At 39.4% G+C, this 16,448-nt stretch overlaps 1 protein-coding gene across 5 annotated transcripts in view; it reads right to left on the minus strand.

The window, feature by feature from the left end:
• Positions 1-16,448, minus strand: part of UVRAG (UV radiation resistance associated) — a 298,734-nt gene that overhangs the window by 40,581 nt on the left and 241,705 nt on the right. The window contains exon 14 of one of the 5 annotated variants that reach the window (XR_011440678.1): positions 3,165-3,243. The exons of the other annotated variants lie outside the window; for them this stretch is intronic. The gene's annotated coding sequence lies outside the window, so the exon portion shown is untranslated. The remainder of the gene's footprint in view (positions 1-3,164; positions 3,244-16,448) is intronic. 5 annotated transcript variants of the gene reach the window in all.

Consider the following 16,448-nt stretch of genomic DNA (forward strand, 5'->3'; position numbering starts at 1 on the left):
TTCATGCTTCCACTGTTTCTAATGAGAAGACAGTAATGTCTTAAATTATTGTGCCTCGTACGTAGTGTGCTTATATACAAATGAAACAAAGACAGAGAATAGGAGAGGGCACAACAGCAACAAAATTTTGGAAGCTGAAAAGCGGATGGACAAGTGATAACTAACTTAGCAGACTTTAACAAGCTGAGTTCTAAGTCAGAGGAGGGGAGTTGAGGGGCAATCTGAGCTACCCCTCAATAACTCCCATAAGGTTCAGCAACTGGCGGCCCCATGTACTTCTTGAAGTGGGAGCAAAACTGGGGTTAAGAACAGGAACACTGGTTGGAAATCTATAGGACAATTATCATCTCCAGACCCCCTCCCAACTCCACAGAGCCAGGCAATGACCCCCTCCCTCCCAACTCCACAGAGCCAGGCAATGACCCCCTCCCAACTCCGCAGAGCCAGGCAATAACCCCCTTCCAACTCCACAGAGCCAGGCAATGACCCCTCTTACACCCTGGCAAATAAACTAGAATTTTATTCTTTGAAGAGGGAAACATCAGCACAATTGAGAGCAAAGGCAATGTACTGAAAACACGGTGATTAAGTAAACATATGTATATTCAGTGCTGAGACCGTCAGTCCTTGTTCCCCTACTCGGCTTCCAGAATACAGGCAGACCCGTCACAGGCCGGCATTCTACAGGCAGATAACTGAAAGACCCTTGACAAGCCCAAGAGGAAGGACCTAAGTAGAATATTAGATGTTCCCTAAGGAAAAAAGCCCAGCCGAATTACCCTACAGTAATCCCCACAGTTGACAACCTCTATCCACACACTAAGAGCTTCCAATGCTTTCTAGTCCTCTCCTCTTAAAAATAAATATGCAACTATCACCAAACTTCTAAGAAAAGCCTCTAACGCAAGATACATCAAGATCAAACCAAAACCAAAACCAAAAATTTAAAAAGTCATTAATATGCTCAGATAGATAAGAGACGATACTACACTCATAAGACAACAGGATGCTATTCAGCAAAAAAGAGCTCTGAGAAATTTAAAATATGAAAGCAGAATATGAAAAATGAAAAAGAGAAGGGCAAGAAGATAAAGTGAAGGGAATCTCTCTCAGGAGGCAGAACCAAAAGACAAAGAGATGGGAAACAGGAGAGAAGAGAGAACATTAGAGGATAAGTGTAGGAAATCTAGGCTCTAAATAGTAGTAGTCCAGAAAAAGAGAAGAGAAAATAAAGGAGAAGAAATCATCAGTGAAATAATTCAAGGACATTTCCCAGAACTTAATGACATGAATTTTCAGACTGGAAGATCTACTGAGTATCCAGCACAATGGATACAAATAAACCCATACAAAGGCCCATTAGTCCGAAATTTCAAAACGCTGAGCATTGACTTTAAAATTCGGAAGGAAAATTATTTCCAGCCTAAAATTCCATATCCAGCTGAAGAAGAATAAAGGTGTTTTCAGGTTAACAAAGTCACTCAAATTTACCTCTATCTACCCTTTCTTAGGAAGCTATAGGAGGATGTGTTCCAACAAAACAAGAGAGTAAACAGGGAAAGAGTAAGACATGGGATCTATCTGGGAAACGATTTCAACATAAGTGATGAGAATCCCTAGGATTATGATAAAAGCACAGAGCAATCAGACACATTGGAATAGATCAGAAGGCTCCAAAAGAGGTTTCTCCCAAAGATGAAATTGATTGAATACCTGACATGTAATTCATCATACATCTGACAGGAGATTCCAATAACTGGTAGAGAGTTCAGGGTGGAATTAGTTATAATCACACTAAAAACTAATCAAAGAAAAAAATACGTCAATCATACATTCCAAAGAAAACAAAAACATTAGTTAGGAAAAAAACGTAATCAGAGTATACCGCGTGGTTTATCTGAGTGGGATTTACATAGCCGTAGTAACTAAAATACTAATCTACGTTGGTAGAATGGGGGAACAGAAAGGGAATATGAACGTAGTAAAGAGGTGGTGAAAGGGAGCTAAATTCTCAGCTTCCACTGGAGGAATTAGTGATAATCCTAAAACAAAACCCAACGAGTAGCAATATTATCAGGTTACTTAGTGATTTGGAGGCAAATACTAAGAGAATCTGCTACAACTGTTGAAAGTGGTTGCCTTTGGGGAACAAGGAGAAATACTTTTTTTCATAATAAGCCTTAAGGAACTGTTTGACTCTAAACTAACAGCATGTATAATTTTTATAAAACTAAAACCAAAGTGTTAATGGGCAGAGCGCTAGGGTTGAGTTGTCTAAAGACGCAACCCCTTGCCCTCCATTTTCAGATCTTCAAATGTCATCATGTCATGTACCCTTGTTGAGCTGGTAACAGTCTGTCCTATGATGCCATTATAAATGCACTAGTTTAATTACACACAAGGGCAGTAACTTACCACTGTATCTGAAATAATGAAATAAAATTATCAGTGAAAGACAAACTATTAGAAAATGCTGATAACACCTTGAAAACATTTGTCAGCTCTCTATATTTGACTAGAAGCAGTGAAAAAGACACTCAATAACTTATAACAACTTATTACCAAAGGCGTATGTTTTGGGGAAAATGCAGACTTACTGTATAATTTCTCCTTAATCTCACTTCACTTCTCAAAGGCCTCCATTATCTTCCTGAAGACATGGAAAGCCAAGCACATTGATAAGTGAAGACAGTAATTTCGTCTGACACAAATGTACATTCTCCTTCTCCTTTCAAATGGCAGACCATTCCTTTTAGTGTTGAATTCTTAGTCCTTCATCCAAGTAGGAAGGTCACCGATTCATTCTACCTTTGATGCACAAACCTTTCCTAAGTGCATTTTATGTGCTACGAACCGTGTTAGGACAAAGGGATGAGTAAACGTCAGTCACTGGGCCCGAAAGAGTTTACCAGTCCAGCAGGGGAGACATACACACACAGTAAATAATAAGAGACATCTAAGAATACTGATATATTTGACTGACTGGGTTCAGCAGGGAGAACAGCAGATGAACGATAAATTTGTTCAGGAGGGTAAAGCAAGGCTCCGTAGAAGGGAAGGCGGCCTGGCCGGAGAGTGGAGAACGAGGAGGAGTTTAGCACACAGACCACGGGGAGACTTTAGGCAAAGGGAGGATAAAAGCAAAAGCAGAAGGAGGGCCTCACCTCAGTGGAGTAGTTCAGCTTTCCTGGCATAAAGGGCCAGTGGCAGGGGTTTTGGGGTAAGTGGCAGCAGGAGGTGAGGCTGAAAAGGGAGGAAGAAGATAGATAATGTGAAGCCTTCGCTATGCTAAAGTTATTACTTTATTTTTATTTTTTTAGGGGGAAGGGTCATGGGAAGCTAGCCTATGGTATTAAAAGGTTTCTTAAGCAAGGGGTTGACATGAATAGATTTGCAAGGCTCTCCCCCACCCCCCTTTGTTGTTTCTTCTCATTATAAGAGTGCTGACTTGAATTCCAAGTATTTGAGCTGTGACTCTTCCGGGGAGGCAGTGAAAAGTCTCAACAACAACCAGTGACTGAGAAACCACAAGGGCACCACAAGGGTGTGACCAATGCCGTTACTGGCCTATCAACGTTTACAAACGCAAAGGACTATCAGGGAATCAGAGGATAGTCCTGAACTGAACCAGGCCCATTACAGTGACCATGGTTAAGTTACTAAACCTCTTTACTCAGTTCTAAAACGGGAACAGAAGCGCTTAAGGGCTGTTAAAAGGATGAAATAAAATAATGTACATAAAAATATTTTGATAAAGTATCCTGATCCTTCACTTAGCAATTGTATGACTTTGGGCAAGATGTTTAATTTTTTTCAGCTTCCAAAGTGCTCACTTGTAAAGTGGAGACAATTTCATCTATCTTACTGGGTGCTACGAGGACTGAAACGCCTTGAGTGACACCCAGTATTTCTGCTAGTGTCTCAGCCGTTTGCACTGGCTTATAGAATATCAATTGGTCAGTTATGCAGTCAGTAAGTATTCACTGAGGACATCAAGTGTACAGAGTTCTGATCAGTCAGAATTCCTAGGAAAAACATGCGAAACTGGAACAAAATTTTAAAATACTACCATACTATTCATGATCAGGTCAATTTAAGAACATAGTAAGAAGTATCTATAAGCTTAAAGATTTCTCCAGAATCTCATGCAGGAATTAACCAAGAATACAGCTAACTTTCTCGTTGGCATTCCTAAGTACCCACACACATTCATAAGCAAGTATGTGTGTGCGCGTGTGCAGAAACATTAGGACTCACTAAGGAAAAATAAATCTCTCACACTTGAAAATTAAGGAACTGCACAGGCAGCAAATGTCTGCGTGAAGGTGATGCAGTGGGTTATACTAGCCAATAATTTATGTTAGGGCTTCACAAAATGCTAGACACTAGGAAAGGAACCAAAATAAGTCAAATTACATCAATAAAAAGGTATGACTAGCTGCGCTGCCTGGGCTGGGATGCTATTTCTTGCTATAAACAGAAATGGCTAGAATTTGGATGACTGACTGAACAGTGCAATAATGAAAACAAAGCCTGTTACAATAGCTGCTGCTAGAGCCACCACCTTGGGGAGCAATGAAATGATGCCCGTTGCCATATATACTCGATCTCGTGGGTTTTTGTTTTTTTGGGAAAAACGAGTTCAGATCATTTCTAAACTAGCAATTTGTCTCCCTAGGTTTTGTTAAGTCTGTTATGGTTAGGATAAAATATGGTCTTCCATGTTAAATCACTTACGACCTTGGTAAAATATTACTTTATATTAACTGACTCTTGGGATGCTTTAATGTTATGAAACATGCACTTAGTTTTTAAAAGTATGAAAGTAATACAGGGTATTCCTAGTCTACTGCGATCATGTTAACAAGCCATCAAAGATCTGGGAACACATAGGAAAAATTACACCACATCTCCATCTAACTAGTTTCAAATACGAAAGGATACCTCCAATTAAAAATGACACACAACCAAGACTCTAAATCCACAAACATACAAGGAACAGGTCTGATTGGCTCCTGGATTTGTGTCTCCCCGCCCAAGTTTATTCCACAGAAGAAGTTACCAAACAAAGTAAAAGGCTGTGGGAAAATCTGACACCCACTTCAGGGCAGAGGTCAGCAGCTCTACAGATGTGTGACGACAAGTATTTCTGGAATACATGGTGAAAAGAACTAAAGAAAGATTCTGGCCCATAGATTAAGCTAGGGCATCCACACTTCAAAAATATACCTTATATAGTTCCATTAACAGGCTCACATCTTACACTACAAATACATAACTAGAAGGCAAGTCGTCTTTGTATTACTTATTTTAAATCAGATTAATTTCCTCTTACGTGGTGACCTACCTGCTTACTGAGGGAAAGGGACTCTGAGGACCCTGGAACTGGGAGGGAAAGTGGATTCTGGTGGGCCATCACAACCTGGAGGCTTAAGGTTCTAACAGACCAGCATGAGAACACTGGGCCTCAGCAGGCACATGGTATCTGGCAGGTAGCAGGAGCTCAATAATCACAAGCTGATAGATGAGCTGGGAAAAAGCCCTGGAAATATGGCAAGGACAAATATGCCTACTTTGATATTTAATCACAGGACCTGAAACTGACAAACGCTAGAGGTGCCGCTGGCTGCCACTGACATAAGTAACATGAATTGTCAATGCTCAGGTTAGAGTGGTTTGCTCTGTAGCAGACAAGCAGAAATACATATGATAAAGCCCCATATATAATGAAAAATAAAATCTGTTTTTTAAGCTTTTTAAATTTTTATTTTTTTTTTTGAGGAAGATTAGTCCTGAGCTACATCTGCTGCCAATCGTCCTCTTTTTGCTGAGGAAGATTAGCCATGAGCTAACATCTGTGCCCATCTTCCTCTACTTTTTATAAGTGGGATGCCTACCACAGCATGGTGTGCCAAGCGGTGCCATGTCCGCACCCGGGATCTGAACCAGCGAACTCCGGGCCGCCGAAGTGGAACATGCGAACTTAACCACTGCGCCAGCGGCTGGCTCAAGAAAATCTGATTTTTGAAAGGATCTTATATTTTGCTTTTTATATTTGACTAAACCCCAATGCCATTCAAAGTGCCAGTATGTAACAAATAAGGACTCGTGGCAGAATATAATAAATGCACTGCTTCGTTCACTGAGAATGTCTTCACAGGAAAAAAAATTGCATCTGAACTAAGCCGTGTGTTCAGTGACATAGCTGATTCACATTTGGTACAAGCTCCTTATCTTGCTGCAGACTGATAACAAGCAGCTATGTGGACTGCAGATGGCCTGCTGGCCTGTGGACCACACTTTGAGCAGCACTCGTATAGACAACCTCAGTGCAATTTATACCCTAATGATGTGTTTCTAAGGAAAGCAAGTTAGACTATTTGAAATAATCACATGCTAATAGACACGGGGACATAAAGGGAACTAACAATTATCAAGTATTAATATGTTCCAAGGTTTTTACATATATCATTTTATTTAACCTTTATAATAACCCTGTGTTGGCAGTACTGCCATGCTGAATTGAGGTTCAGAAAGGTGCTAAACTTATCTTAAGTCATGCAACTAGTCTGGACGCCATGAAACATGCCCCTCAGATCTCCTGTGGTGGGGAGTAGAGTTGACTAAAGGCTTCAGCATCTGCAGCTCTGGACTCTCACTGCATTCATGCCACCCTTCCTGCAGGCTGCTCCCAGCCAACGACGGTGCACAGCAGTGGAGCCAAGGCAGGCCTATGCGGGGGAGACATGGGACTCCTTCAATGGGCAACTTTGGCTTGAAGACTTCCTATCAACCTAGATGCACCCTTCTCAGAACTGAGCTGCAGTCCAAGACTCTTCCTACCCAGTCCTCCTTCCTTCTCTCTCCTTCTAGAAGCGTCATACCTGCAGTGCAGTCTGAAAGCTCTTCCCACCTTCCTCCACTCCCTCCTCCAACAAATCTTCTGTCCATCAAATCTCCTCTTGGAGCCTGCTTCCTGTTGAAGCCACACTAAAGCAGTGAGTAAATGTGGATACTGGTATTGAACTGTGTGACTGTTTTGGGGGAAGAAAATGTTAGTATAAAATTAACCACAGTGAATCTAAGACATTCTATTTTACTCTCAGTAAAGGAAGTCCGATACAAGGAGCAAATTAAAAAGGCTACCACTGTCTAACTTTCTCTTTCTGCACCTGGGATAATATGTCAAGCATAAGGACCAGAGCTGGAAGGTAATGATGCTGGTAGTGAGACTAATACAAGTGTGTGTGCTAGCAGATTTGCAAAATTGCCACTTCTTGGTATTATTAACCTCATATTTCCAGTTCTGAAAAAGTAATAACAGCAAAAACCCCAAGCAAAACATAAGGGCACCAGGCTACGACGGTGCTGCCAAAGCCTCCGAAGGCAGTAATTGACGGATTCCTCAAAGGGCAAGTCACATTAGCAACTTTGCTAACTGTCTCAAATGGACATGATAACGAACAGAATTGGAGAAATATTTACTGAATATATATTCTGGTTAAGGTCATGTGGTGGGGAATTTACCAGAAGAATGAGATTTTATATACATGCGGACTATTTTTCATATGGGGCAATTTCTTTCATAACCCCTCACCCAGAGTCTAGTATAGTACATTCAATTATATTTTTTGGCTGATATATCCAAAAGGTATCCCAAACTGTATATATTCTGAGTTTCAGACTAAAATTAGAAAACCCAGATCACTTATAAAGTACAGGGAAACTAGGATATTTTGTTTAGAAAAGGAGATTACATAAAAGTACGATATTAACTAGCTTTAAAAATAAATGATATTATGTATATTTTAATAGCTATGTTTTACAGAAGGAAAGAGAATAAAAATGACAACATAATAACAAATATCTTTGCTTTTCACATCTTCTAGTCTTAGCAGAATAAAAGATCTTAGACCATCACTAAAAGCTCTGCATTCTCTTGGACTCAAATTCAGATATTAATAACTCCTTTATAGAAATAAATAAAAAAGCACTGATGGAAGATGTAAAGTGCATTAGTGTTCATGTTATCTCTCCTGGTATGAGTTTAATGGGTATCTTAATAAGGAGATATAAACTAATGTCACTGATTAGGAAACACATCCACTCACATCCTTTAGTAGCCTCCAATGCAGCTTGATGATGACGTCTGAGTGGAATTACTATAAAGCAAATGATGAATTAATGTCGGGGCAAAGGGACACACAAATGTGCCTCAGAGATGAAACAATTATGTTCTTTATCACAAGTTAAAGGTCGGCTCCAAAGACAGTGCAGTCGGCCCTCAAGCAGGGCTAACCACTTTGGCTAAGGCCACTGCTTGGAGCTCGCTGAAGCTGAGCTGTTTTGATAGCTGGGCCACAGGCTTCCTTGGCTGTAACAACCTGAAAGTAACATTTACGTGTTTTAAGTCTCTTTTAATCTCCTAAATACCATGAAGTGATGTTTATCAGATTTTAAGACATAGGCACATTCTGCTCAGATGACTTCATTCTCAGCGGCCTGTCATTCCGAAGGCTTATCAAAAGAAGGCAAAGGTTCAGAAGCCTTTAAGAAGAATCCTAAGTGACTTACAAACTAAACCTAAAAAACTCTTTTTTGGCTTGGCTATACAAAGTAATTTCCTTTTCGTGGTTAGTTCAGCAAACTTTGGATAAAGTGACTACCACAATTAGTATATTAAAAACGTAGACACTGTTTCTCTCACTTTCTCTTCCAATTAGGTTCAATTTTAACACTCAGTGCAGGGGCTTGACCTACAAGTGGTAAATGGCCAAATACCCACAAAGTCATTTACTACTAGACACCTGGGAAATCTTCCATACTTTTAGGAAAATTTTAAAGAAAAGATACCTATCCCAAACTCAGTCAATTCACTTATTCAGAGCTTATTTTTAAATCACATATACTTAAAAATGGTCACAAACGTCATTCCCAATTTATCTTTCCATAACATGGAGAAAAAAATATCAAAAATACTCCACGCAGATTTGTTTCAGTGATTTATTTAAAATTCCTTCTCTACCAAGGAATTATTTAATTACCCCAAGCCTCACTTTCCTCTTTTGTAATATGAGGATAATAATAAAAACTTGAAAGGGTTATAGTGAAGATCAGAGATAAGGAATAAAAAGTGCTTTGCATATAGGTAATCAACAAAAGCAGACATTCTTATTTTGAAGATAAGACAAACTTCCAAATGCACTAGTTCAAATTCTTTTTCTTCTGGTATATGACAATGAAATATCAAGTCCCTAGTAAAGCAAATATTTCTCAGAGACTACAAGAATTCAATGAAATGGTGTCACACATACATTTTTTACTGTTATAATTTTTTAATGTCAAGATATAGCATGCATATAGCATAATGCTTACAACACATATATGCATTGTTTAAAGGATCTTATAAAGCAAACCCCTGTGTACCCACTACTCAGTCAAGAAACAGAACGCTGGGCCGGGCCCTGTGGCCGAGTGGTTAAGTTCGCGCGTTTGGCTGCGGTGGCCCAGGGTTTTGCCAGTTCGGATCCTGGGCGTGGATATGGCACCGCTCATCAGGCCATGCTGAGGTGGCATCCCACATGCCACAACTAGAAGGATCCACAACTAAAATATACAACTATGTACTGGGGGGATTTTGCGAGAAAAAGCAGAAAAAAAAAGAAGAGTGGCAACAGTTGTTAGCTCAGGTGTCAATCTTTTAAAAAAAAAAAAAGAAAAAATGCTTCTGGTGCCCTAGAAGCTCCCGTGAGCCCCTTTCTCATTATAACCCCGTCTCTCTCCCTTTCTCATTGTATAGTTTTTCACCCCTAACAGTATGGTTTAATCTTGCCTATTTTTGAATTATACATAAATACATTGTGGAGATTCTCTTTCATTTTGTTTCTTTTACTCAACATTATGTTTGTAAAATTTATCCTTATCATTGCAGATAGCTATGGTTTCATGGCTGCACAGTATTCAATTACATAAATAAATCACGATTAACGATAAACATATTGTTGACAGATTTTAAGTGGTTTCCAGTCTTTGGCTATTATGAATAATGCTACCATAAACATTCTCATGTGCATGTCTTCAACTTCACTAGGTAATGCGAAATCGTTTTCTAAAATGATCTTATCAATTTACACTCCCATCACCTCTACTTCAAGAGTAACGAATTTATGATGTTTTCTTCAATCATGTATATGCTCAAAACAAGATTGAGCAGAATCACAGAGCACTACTGTAGAAGGAAACACAGACATTACTCACTACATCTTCCTTATTTTAGAAGAAGGACCTAGGGCTTAGAAAGATGGAGAGACTCGCCTGATGTCACAGTAAGGGAGGCACATTGAGTTAGAGAAGCAAAGAGAGGCAACTCTGAAGCTAGAACACAATCTCGGGCTCTTTCTAAGACACTGACCTGCCTTGCAAGGCAGTCTGGAAACACTGAGATGCTATTATCTATAAATATGAACGCAGTGGGGACAAAGATAGAATGTTTTAGAGCAGTTTACAAAAAGCCAACCACCACCTTATTTTGTACAATAGAGCTTTGTAAGTCCCATTATATAAATAAGGACCCAGAGGCCCAGAGAGAAAGTTCTTATACAACATCACAATTATCAAATGGCAACAGTGAACCCAGAATTGAACCCACGTCCGTTTGTCCCTGTGCTCCTAAGCACCTTAGACTGCCCTAAAACCTACTCAGCCAGGGGAACACAGCTGTATTTTAGAAAGGAGGAAAAATTAATGTTAATTTTGTTAATTTTACTAAGAATTAGTGAATTAAAAAGGGGAAATACACAGTATCAAGAAAAAAAAATGTATCCAGGCAACTCCTTTATAGCTAAAATCTTAGCATCTGCTGGCATGTCTTCTAATTTGATGGCAGAAGCCCGGCACTCACAGACAGATTAAGAAACCTGGTTTCTCGTCTCAGGTTCACCACGAAGCGCTTGTGCCATTTTAAGAATGTCAAGAAACCTCACTGGGCCTCAGTTTTTATCTGAAAAAAATTATTATTCTATATATACACACACATTTTATTATAAAAGCAATATGTACTCAATAAAAAGAATAAGAAATAAAAAGCAGAAAGATTACCCCAAATTCCACAAAACAAACATATAATACAATTTTGGAATACATCTGAGCAGTCTTTTTTCCCCTATATAAACAGTAAATGTTTGGTGCCTTTAAAACTCATTTTAATAACTGTAATCATAGCATACATTTAATTTCACACTCTGCTTTCTCCACTAATAACAAATGTATTTCTATTACTTAATCTTCACAAAAATTTTAAGGACTGTGGACATTCCTCAGTTTATTTAACCTACCCCTAGACAGTTATTTTCAGTTATGATAAGTGTCTTTTAACTGCTTTCAGGAAGTTAAAATTATTTCCTTATGATAGAGTTCCTAAGAACTACTAAATCAAAGGTGAAAATTATTAAATTCACTTTAGAGAAGAAATTGTGAGGATCAGTGTATGAGCTTTTTGTGTGAAAGCATTACATAAATGGATGGTGCTATTATTGGTATTATTATAAATTCGTATTGTATTGGACTTACATTGACCCGTTATTTACCTGGTATGGTACTCCATAAATCTCTGCTTATTTTCTATAAACAAAGTCACCAACGCACATCATACTGTTTGTCAATTTATCTTAGAGAATCTTAAAATCTTTTTGGTCATGTTGTAGTAAGTCAAAAAACTTGAACTTGATGATAAAAAACAATAATGAACAGACTGAAATATGAATGGTGAAGTTAAGAAGCATAGATTCAAAGAATACTAGGACCGATATGGACCTCAGAGTACATGAGGCCCAAGCCCTGTATTCTTGAGATGAGAAGACTGAGGCCCAACAGAAAGAAACCAGGTGCCCAAGGCATTACCAAGTTCACCAAAACTTCTAATTGTTGGCATGATATTCTTTCTACTAAACCATTTTATCCACCTTTTTCGGAGATCATGGATGACAAAATTTCCTTCCTTCCATTGTATCTACCCAAGTTATTTAAATGCAAAATGCTAGCCTGAGTTTGGCCAGCCCTGGTAGTCTGTTGGTTAAGATTCAGTGCTCAGTGCTGCGGCCCGGGGCCCCGTCAGGGAACCACATCACCCACTTGCGGGTTGTCATACTGTAGCGGCTGTGTGTTGCTGTGATGCTGAAAGTGATGCTACCACTATTTCAGATACCAGCAGGGTCACCCATGGTGGACAGGTTTCAAAGGAGCTTCCAGACTAGAAGGACCTGGTCGCCCACTTCTGAAAAAACAAAGCCATGAAAAGCCTATGACTACCAGCAGAGCACTGTCTGAGATAGAACCAGAGGGTGAGAGGATGGCGCAAAAGACTGGGCAGGGTTCCGCTCTGCTGTCCACAGGGACGCTAGGAGTCAGAACCGACTGGACGACAGTGACAAGGCTGAGTTTGTAATATAGTACACATCTTTTAAACTGACAACCTATACAGGTTATCTCCAAAGCCATTGTTCTAAATATAGGACTTTCATTTGTGTCTATCCACACATAACTGTGAGTCTGTAGGAGAGGATAATTGTCTTTTCTCCCTCTTTTGTTAAAAAAAAAGATAAATTAGCAAAATATAATATAAGTTCCAAAATCTAGAATTTCAAATCAACTGTGCTGTTCTCCCCTAAAAGCTAGAGATCCTGGGTTCTGAATCAGAAGATCTAGGTTCAAGTTTTGGCTCTCCCACTTAACAGATCTGTGTGACCGCATGGTACTGCACTGAACTTCTCCAAAGCTGAGTTTCCCTGAGCAAAAGAAGGCAATGGTAATCCTCTACCTCATAGGGTTATGGGAGACTATAAGGAAAAGAGCCCTGTGACCTGCACAATGCGAGGCTGTAAACATTATTGTTAATCTGTAGAACTATTATACTGAGCAAGAGAGAAGAGATGAAAGTTTAATACTCAAAACCCAATCTACCATGCTTAATCCAGCTGAGTCAAAGCCTGACTCAGTTTCTGTTTTCATAAGGATGAATAGAATAAAAGGAGATTTGTACTTTTTGTTTTAATACCTTGAATATATAGCACCACATTTTTTATACAGTTCTAAAATGGTCTCAGTTTATTCCACTGTAAGTGTAAAATATCGTTATCAGTTTACTAATAGCAAAACGGAAAGAATACCACTAAATTTGGGGGAAGCATTCCAGGAATGCAATATTCCACCTGATTAAAAACGTAATGACCCAGAAAAGGGGAGCGTGTCGCAGTCATTCAATGCAGATAAGGAAACAGTGAGAAGGGGCTTTATTGCCCAGGAACAGAGTGCGTCAACAAGAAGCCTAGAGGACAGACACTGACTGATCCCAGCAGCTATGTCGCCTCCGAGCTTTGCTCACACTGCTGCCTCTGTCCGGGAGTCTTCACTTTCCCGTCTCCACTTCCCTCTCCTCTGCTTCTTTCAGAGCAAACCGTGACTCAGCTTTACAGGCCCGGCCGGAAAGCTTCCTTCAGGAATATCTCGCAGAGAACTCTTCACGTATCTATCATCAGCACACACTACACTGTACTGACTCCCCAGCTAGAAGGTGAGCGCCGAGTGTAGGAACAAGTCCTATTCATCCCTGTCTCCCAGCGCCCAGCCCAGCGCCTGGCACAGAGTAAGTGATCAATCGGCTCTACCTGGAGCCACAGAAACATCAAGAGAGTAAACAGAAATAGTCACTCGAGTTGTAGGACTCAGATGAAAGAAAGGAAACATTTAACAGCATACGAAAAGTGCCAAACAGAGGAAAAGAATGAGGAAATGACCCGGCAGTGGGAGAGGGAGTTTACATGCTTCCTCCAAAAGCTGTCTTCAGTCCAGCCTTTGCCCTACTGCCATAGACCACCTTTATATAGCAAGGGAACTGACAATCCTAGAGAGGACTGGGCGAAAAAAGGAGGTAAAAACAGAAATAAAGACTGACACAAGTCTGTGACTTAGCAAATTCTTCACACTTAGTTGCAAGGCCAATGCATTATTTCCTTAGATCTTATTCATTTTGGAGGTTCCACAGTCTACCTATAATTTTTTTTTTTTTGAGGAAGATTAGCCCTGAGCTAACAACTGCTGCCAATCCTCCTCTTTTTGCTGAGGAAGACTGGCCCTGAGCTAACATCCGTGCCCATCTTCCTCTACTCTATATGCGGGACACCTACCACAACATGGCTTGACAGGTAGTACGTAGATCTGCACCTGGGATCCGAACCAGTGAACCCAGGCTACTGAAGCAGAACGTGTGAACTTAACTGCTATGCCACTGGGCTGGCCTCTCTACCTATAATTTTTAAAAAGGCATATATATCAAAAGTGTATTGGGTGTTCACAAAAGATTTTGAAACAACAAATAAATATATGTAACACATAACATTCAGTAATAATCAGAGCTAGAAATAAAAGCAGAGAAATACTTTCTTCTCTCATATAAAGAAGGTTAATAACACACAATATTGGCAAGAGGGTAAAGAAAAAGAAATGTCAAACTTTAAAATGTGTATATTCTTTGAGCCAGCAATTAGGTATTTATCCTAAAGAAATAACTGAGCACAGGTGTGAATAGCTAAGCAGAAGGATGCTTCCTCACTGCAATGTTGTTCATAACAGGGAAATCTTGTAAACAATCTAAACGTCCATCAACAAGGAAACTGTTTATTACAGTATGGCCATACAACAGAATGCAATGCAGAAAACAAAATTTTATACAACTATATTCATCAACACAAAACTATCCTCACAATATAGCTAAATGAAAAAAGTAGGGAAGGGGCTGGCCCTGGGGCTGAGTGGTTAAGTTAGTGTCCTCCACTTCGGCGGCCTGGGGTTTGCTGGTTTGGATCCTGAGCGTGGACCTACACGCCGCTCACGAGGTCATGCTGTGGTGGCATCCCACATAGAAGAAGTGGAATGACTTACAACTAGGATATACAACTATGTACTGGGGCTTTGGGGAGGGAAAAAAAAGAAGAGGAAGATTTGCCACAGATGTTAGCTCAGGGCCAATCTTCCTCACACACACACATATACAAAAAGAAGGACAACAAAAAAAAGTAGGAACACAACAGGGTGCACAGTATGAAACCATGTATGTAATATTTTACCTATTCAACTTATACATGTATATTCGCACAGATGTTTGGAAAGATGTTCACAAAAATATCACAATGGTTATCTCTGAGTAGAAGAACCCCACTGGCTTTAATTTTTTTCCTTAATGCTTTTCTGTATTTTAAAACAAATTGATACTGGGATTGGATCATTTATATGATAAAAAAGTTACTTCTATTTTGGAAAAAAAAAAGGAAGAAAAAATATCACCTTAATTTGAAACTAAAGGCTCACTGAGTCAACAAGGTGTCTGAATACCCTTCCTTCCTTATTCATGGTACTCTCACTGATACAACTCAAGGCAACTTCCCCCCCTTCTTTGGCCACTGACAGACGAGTGGTGTAGGTCCACGCCCAGACACGGAAACTGGGCTGCTGAAGTGGAGTGTGCTGAACTTAACCACTAGGCCACCAGGGCTGGCCCTTACTTATTCTTAACTTGCATTCAGCTTATAATCTACTTCCACACATCTTCACCTCATTTCACATTTATGGAATATGGGATTTCTTTATCACAAACATTACACTGAACTTTGCATTTTATTTATTTAGCGAACACTTAGCACTTACTCTGTTCCAGGTACTATTCTAAGTGCTTTACAAATATTATTTAATCCTCATAACAACTCAAAGAGATAAAAACTACACCTATAATTATAGGTATTACTTTTATTATCCCCATTTTACAGAGGAGCACACTGAGGCACAGAGAGATTAAGTAACTTACCAGTCATACAGCTAAAGTGACAGAACTGGCATTTGAACCCCTGCAGTCCAGACCCACAGCACCTGCTCTTCAACACTTAGCTATGCTGCATTTATTTCAGTTCATTTCCTTCTAGGGTTTTGGCTTTTCACTTGATAAGTTTACGTTAATTAGGCTACTACCTTTATCCTCCCTGAAAACCCAAGTCTGCACTTTAAAATGCTTTTTCTCTAATCGGTACCAAAATTTACATATAAAAATTTTTTCAAGTTCATTTCCTTAAATAGCTTAAATCTAAGCTATACTGATCCCTTTGATGCCAACTAAAATCATACCAAATTCCCTTTTCATATATATTATTTTTCATAATTCATTTTATGAGGCTTAACCATAAAAAATAGTTAGAATTTATATTCTACCTTCTCTGAACCAAGCACTGTGTATTTCATTTCAGTTGAGGTGCATTCTTTGAATATTTTTCTCTTAGCAAAAAACATCACTCATGGTGATGGTTTGGAAAAGGCTATCACTAGTGAATAAGCAATTTATTTCTTTAATCGAAGAAAATAATTTGCCAGTTTAAACTACTAAAATATGCAAAGTAAAAGGCCAAAGT

This window comes from Equus caballus, chromosome 7 (assembly GCF_041296265.1).
Source record: "Equus caballus isolate H_3958 breed thoroughbred chromosome 7, TB-T2T, whole genome shotgun sequence".
Classification (NCBI taxonomy): Eukaryota; Metazoa; Chordata; class Mammalia; order Perissodactyla; family Equidae; genus Equus; species Equus caballus.